Source organism: Oratosquilla oratoria, chromosome 7 (genome assembly GCF_046742065.1).
Source record: "Oratosquilla oratoria isolate Oo_2021 chromosome 7, ASM4674206v1, whole genome shotgun sequence".
Lineage (NCBI taxonomy): Eukaryota > Metazoa > Arthropoda > Malacostraca > Stomatopoda > Squillidae > Oratosquilla > Oratosquilla oratoria.
The window spans coordinates 33773128-33780627 of NC_134783.1; positions in this window are offsets into that span (position 1 = coordinate 33773128).

The following is a 7500-nucleotide window of genomic DNA, read 5'->3' on the forward strand; positions in this document are numbered from 1 at the left end:
TATGAAAAAGTACAAGTACTGGGCAATACATCCGGATGCTTTCACAAAACTCTTGCCATGACCAACTCCCTAACATACCGGACATTCGCCCCTCCCCCCATCCGGACACTATCCACCCCCGCAGTCGACAGACCTCAATCCGGAAGGAAAACCAATAATTTTGAACTTGAGAGGAACGTGGCGAGAAAGTGCGCATGTAGTAGTGGGGTTGCTGAGGAAGGAGGAAGAGGAGGAGGAGGAGGAGGAGGAGGAGGAGGAGGAGGAGAATAGAAGGGGGGGGGGGGGGTTGACGTGGTGCGGGACTTGCACGCCACACCGGCAGAACCGAGCCAGCTGCACTGACCGAAGAACCTAGTGGGAGCTGCGAGTGGCTGCCTCCTCCTGCATTGCGGCACTATACCGCCTCCGGCTTCTCTCGTCCACCTCACCTTACCCCTCGAGTGCGTTCCCAGAACGGACTTTACTTACGCATCCAACCGTACCCGTTTGGGTGACATCCATCATCCGAAACCCCATATCACCTGGCTCGATCTACGAACAGGGTTAAGCCTAACAACCTGGCTTAACCCCGCAGAACTGAACTCTATTAACTCGTTACTGTATGCAAAGGAGATTGTATGTCCTTTCCTCCAAGCTTTGACGCGTGTCGGGTTTAAAGCACTGCCTAACTGGCAAGCGTAATCTTGATGAACTCAGTTAGGATAATATCAAGTTTGTCAGGGAGATTCTTGCTTACATGAATTAGTTAGTAGTTCATCAACTATATTGCATATCTCTTCTGATCCAGTTAATGGGACATAAGGGATACATACATACACCTAACACACATATATACATGTGTGTGTTTGTGTGTGTTTGTGTGTGTGTGTGTGTGTGTGTGTGTGTGTGTGTGTGTGTGTGTGTGTGTGTGTGCGTGCGTGCGTGGGTGTGTTTAGACAGGATGTTGTCCCTCAGACAATTATTGTTTTAAGTCACGGCAGATTTGCAATTAGAAATCTCCTTAAATCTTTTACTCTTCCTAAACTTCGAAGTTCAAAAAAAGTTGAATACGGATGCACCGTGTATGTGTGTGTGGTATTCTTGAAAAAAAATCTTTATATGAATATTATATGCATCCTTGGAAGGGAAAGGTTTATATAAGGAAAGATTTTTTTAAGAATACCACCGTAAGAATCTTACGGTGGTATTCCTAAAAAAAAACAAGGATTTATATAAGATTTATATAAGTAGAGATTTTTTTACGAATACCACCTTAAACCTTCTCTTTCTCTTTCTCTTCTGCCCACGTCTTCACACGATCCCTGACCCATCCGTCCCCCATAGATTAATCTCATCTTAAATACACACACACATACATACATACATACACACACGCGCGGCTTTTTCATCGTCAAACCACCACATACTGTCCACCACCAAAAAAAAAAAAAAAAAAAAAAAAAACTTTGCTTCCGCCAAGACGTACACTTGACTTGCTGGATCCAAATTTTTCCCTGCCAATCTTCCAAAAGCGTTTTTTTCTTCTTCTTTTTGAGAATGTGCGTGTTGTTTGCGTAAAAAAAGCTTACGCTGTCTTTCAATACCACATCTCCGGATTCAGGTTTTTTCACGAATTTCCCGTATGTGAGAAACAAAATGGCTCCCCGTCTACTTATCAGGTTAACTACAAAGCTTTCCATGTGTGAATGTGTGTGTGTGAATGTGTGTGTGTGTGTGTGTGTGTGTGTGTGTGTGTGTGTGTGTGTGTGTGTGTGTGCGTGTGTGTGTATATATACCAAGTTGTATCTTACGGCAATGGGAGCTACGTTTGTGGTATCTCTTGTGTGTGTGTGTGTGTGTGTGTGTGTGTGTGTGTGTGTGTGTGTGTGTGTGTGTGTGTACGTTTGTGTGTATGTGTATGTATTTACCTAGTTGTATCTTACAGGAATAGGAGCTACGTTTGTGGTGTCCCGTGTGTGTGTATTCACATTGGTCTTTGGATCGCGTGTTGGACTCGTGAACGACAACTATTACCCTCCCGGAAGAGAGCTCAGAGCTCGTATGATCGATCTACTATGGGTAATTCTTTGACCTTACACGCACACACACACCCAACTCCCCGCCCACGAGAGTTGGAGTAACGACTCGAAGCGCAGCGATACTAAAATTATTTCAGCCCTGGGCAGGATTCGAACCCGGACCGCCGTGTGTGTGTTTGTGTGTGTGTGTGTGCGTGTGTGCGTATATGTGTATGTGTGTGTGTGTATGTGTGTGTGTGTGTGTGTGTGTGTGTGTGTGTGTGTGTGTGTGTGTGTGTGTATGTGTGTGTAGTCTGAGACACCTTTCTTATAACTACTGGTAAACCCAAATTAAGTGATAATTTAAAAGAAATATTGAAAATATTATGTAAAATTTAAAAATATATATACAAAATACCATGACAGCGGTACACCCAAGTCAAATTGGAATCGGAAATATAGAAAATATATAATCTACAACTAAAAGTACACCCAAATTACGTAGAAAACGGATATATAATAATAATATATAATCCACAACCATGGTACACCCAAATCAAGTTGGGAATAGAAATATAGAAAATATATAAGATATAACAACATTAGTCCCGAACTAAGAAATATAGAAAACATATAATCCATACCTATGGTACACACAAATTAAGTGGAAATTAGACAACCCCACTATACATTTATTTCCCTACAAACAACCTCCTTGAGTCACCAGGTTAAGCCACAAAGGGTGTACCACCCCAAAGAAGGAATAGCGAGGTCTTGCAAGGGACCATTAACGCCCAACACGCTCATTCCATTTAATCCCAATTAGCACATCTCCTCGCCTCTCAAGAACCTCTTCCGGTATTGATGGAAAGGCCACCGGCCAACGTGCGTACATGTGCGTACGTGCGTACATGTACGTACGTGCGTACATGTGCCAAGAAGAGATGCGGAACAAAGATGTCCCTCGGCCCCACTGATGTGGACCGACATCCCCGTCTTCCACTGCCCAAATAACAACAACAACTTTGGGCCGCTTCCACTTCAGTAACCATTCCGAACTCATAACCAAACATCGAGGGCCAGAATATATATACTGTATATATATACATTCATAGATACACACGCACAAATATATATATATATATATATATATATATATATATATATGTGACCTGCGCACATGAGAATTAATCTTATTCGGTCTGCTATTGTTAATTTCAAAGGAGTATTGGATCTAATATAAAAGGATATATTCTAAGTTCTTCATAAGGAAAATTACCTTTGGAGCCAGACCTCTAATACTTCCATAACTCATGACTGCGTCCTCGTGGTTCCATTCTGTCTTCTTGATATTTCCTTCGTTTCGGCGTTTCTGGCTCTCTAACTTCTACTCGTAATGTCATCCTTGACTCCTCTCAGTACTTTCTCCATGATAGAAATTATATATTTATATATATATATATATATATATATGTATATATATATATATATACATATATATATACATATATATATACACATATATTATATATATAAATAAAAATATTCTTCTAAAAAACGCTGTGGAAGTCGGGGACAGGTGGTATTACGGTGACACTTTGTCTTAAAAATATTCTTAAAAATGCGCTTGGGTAAGTCGGGGTCAGGTGGTGGTATTCTTCTTTTTCTTCTTCGCGTTCCTCTTCTTCTTCTTCTTCTTCGCGTTCTTCTTCTTCTTTTTCCTCGCGTTCTTCTTCTTCCTCGCGTTTTTCTTCGCGTTCTTCTTCGCATTCTACTTCGTGTTCTTCTTCGTGCTGGGGATCCCGTGTTGGGGTTCCGTCCCGAGGCCGAGGCCGAAGGGGAAAACGAGGGATTATAGCGCGGAAAGCTGCGGTCGTAGGCCGCTGTTTGCGCAGCCAAGCCCCTGGCGAAGCCCGTGGCATGTGTATATATATATATATATATATATATATATATATATATATATATATATATATATATATACATGTATATAGTTTTTTTTTGGGGGGGGAGGGGTAAGAGGGAGTATAAGGCACATTTTGTACTAATTCTCGATTTCCTTTCTTTATTCATTGATTTGTTTATTTATCTATATATCTATCCCATTATTCACTTGATTTAAATATTCATTTATTAATTTATCTATTTATCCATCTATTTCTCCATTCATTCATGTACGAGTATGTATCTCATTATTTACTTAATATTATTCATTCATTCATTCATTCATCCATTTGTCCAATTATTTAATTATTCATTCATTTATTTTCGTATATTCAACCTATGCACTTATGGATGAATTATGAATTCTATTTCCTTTTTTCATTCATTTATTTATTTATCTATGTACTTATCTATTCATTTGTTATTATTTTTATTCATTCATTCTTTACTGATTTACTTACAGTATTTTGTTTGTTGAACCTCTTTACAAAAGGAATATACATATATATATATATGTGTGTGTGTGTGTGTGTGTGTGTGTGTGTGTGTGTGTGTGTGTGTGTGTGTGTGTGTGTGTGTGTGTGTGTGTGTGTACATATATATATATATATATATATATATATATATATATGAATATCTAGGGAGCAGATTCTCTTATTGTATGCATGCGTTATTAAAGTCGACAATATTAAGGAGGTTGTTAATCTTCTTATGGGTATTCTCAAACTTTCTAACAAGTACTCGGCCTCCAAATGGCCGAATACATTTTAGAAAGCTTGAGAATACCCATAAGAAGATTAACAACCTCCTTAATGCTGTCGACTTTAACAACGCATGCATATATGTATATATATATATATATATATATATATATATATATATATATATATATATATATGCATATGTATATATATATGCATATGTATTCCTATCACTATGTACTTGTTGCACTGAAGATGTAATATACGAAAGCGCTCTGCTTCGTTAGTTTCTTTTTCCAAGTGGTCTACTTTGCATAAGTGAACACACGTACCCGTGTTCTTATTAGCATATGTATGTATATATGTATATTTCTGAGGACAAACAAATCCTGGGTAGACCCATAGCATAGACCTACATCCCAAGACGCATCATTGATCTCTCTCCATCTTTCGTCCAGCAACAGAAGACAAGGAGGATAGTGAACTACGTCCATAGCAGCAGCAGCAACAACAACAATAGCATCTCGACCAGACTTTTCGTCATTCATCCCACCCCGTGCACAAACTCCAGTCTCATTACGTGATTGGCTGAGACATTCCCTCCCGTCGCCCCAACTCAGACAACCTAATATCTTTTAGTGTGTCACCCTAGGTGACCCTAATGATCAACGATGGGTCTGTCTGTAGTGACCGTTTCGTCCGCATCATTTTGGCGTCGAGTTGTGTTTGCCAGCGCTTCTATCCTTGTGGACTATCTTGGCTAGGTTAGGTTGGGTTAGGTTGGGTCGAGATACAACAGGATAGTGCAGGATGTTAGGGTGGCTGAATAAAAAAAACATTAAATGGTTTAAGAAAGTTTTATAAAGCACGGACAGCGTGTGTACCCTTTGGAAACGATAATTAGACTGGCGTCCCCTGAGGCACGCCGCCAATTCGCGGGGAAAAAAGAAAAAAAAAAAAAAAAAAAAAAAAAAAAAAAAAAAACCGAACGCATGGTTCGCTTACAAAAATGCACAACAATTACAATACATATATTTTGATAAATAAAAACAACGGGAAAATATACATAAGATTACCAGAAGGGTCACCATTACAAGAATAAGAGAGGGTAAAGCGGGATAGGATATAATGAGGTAAGGCAGGATGGGGTTGGATAGGACAGGTATGAGACGTTAGGATAGGTAAGGATAGATTAAATTAGGTTAGGTTAGGACAGGCTGGGATAGGGTAAGCCCGGATAGGATAGGAAGGGGGTAGGAGAAGATAGTATAGGGTAGGACACGTTAGGATATATAAAGTTAGATTAGGTTAAAAGAGGTTAGATTAGATTAGATTAAGTTAAGGTTGGCTACGAGATATTAGGTTAGGTGAGGTTTGGTTAGGCTAGATTAGGTCAAATCGGATGAGGTTATATCAAGCTAAGTTAGGTTCAATTACGCTGAATTAGGTTAGATAAGGTCACGTGTGTGCGTGTTCGTGTTTCTGCTTGTGCGTGTGTGCACGTGGTGTGTGTCTAAGTCTTGTAAAATATATACATGAAAATGCGTCAGGTAAGTTCACAGGTGTGTTCGTGTTTGTTGACACTCGAACAGCATTACATAAGTCAAGTGTACACATGCATTCAATCATGCAATTGCATTTCGATTTATTTGTGTTTGTCTTCGTTTCGTGTGTGTTTGTGTGTGGATGGGTGGGCGCGCGCGCGCGTGTGTGTGTATTCACCATAGTCTTTGGATCACGTGTTGGACTCGTGATCGGCAGCTATTTCCCTCCTGGAAGAGAGCTCAGAGCTTGTATGACCGATCTATGGGTAATGCTGTGACCTTACACGCACACATACCCCCAACTCCCCGCCCATGAGTTGGAATAACGACTCAAAGCGCAGCGATACTGAAATTATTTCAGCCCTGGGCAAGATTCGAACCCGGACCACCGTAGTGACAGTCTGAGACTACCAACCGCGCCACCGAGTCATGTGTGTGTGTGTGTGTGTGTGTGTGTGTGTTTACTATGTTTTATACGTTTTATCTGAGTCGTCTATGAGTATCACCAACTTGAAATATGCAACGCTTGTAACACATAATATCACAGATCTTTTTCCTGCATATCAACTGTTTTCTGTATACGAAAGTAAACAAGACATTTTATACAACTCAGGATTCTAATTACTTTCATTTATTTTTATTTCTAATTTTATTTGATTTTTCATCTAATTTAGTATTTCAGTAATATTTAGTATCTTGAGGTTTTCTATAATGCACTTAATACCTCCAAAAAAAGGGATTTCATGATATTAATTCCAGTAATAGAAAAAAAAATTCCTATTTTTCTCTCAAACAAATACATCTCATGATTACATTTATCGTGTCTGCCAATAGACGATTTTATTCAGCGATGGGTCAAGAGCTTCCAGATCCCCCGACCACTCCAAACGGGCAATGGAAATTTGAAGTGGTTTTGGGCCTCCATGGAGGACGATCAATACCAGTGGCCTGGTGTCTTTGAATAATCGATAATGTTTTGTATGTGGAAGTGAGTGCAGCTTGGCGGACGGGCCTCGGTGTGAAGCAGGAGGAGTTGGAGGAGGAGTTGGAGGAGGAGGAGGAGGAGCAGGAGCCTTGTGACGTCACGTCGACTGGCTACATACCCTCATGGACCAACAAGAACGACTCAAAGTCTCTCGCCAGACGTTGCTCTTCCCCTCCCGGTCAGGGTTGGAATGAAGGAAAGAGTGAGTCAAGCTATATGAGGCTCTTCAAAAGTTATACATATCGACGTCTATACATATATACATCTCTCTCTCTCTCTCTCCATATATATATATATATATATATATGCATGCATACGTATGAATATAT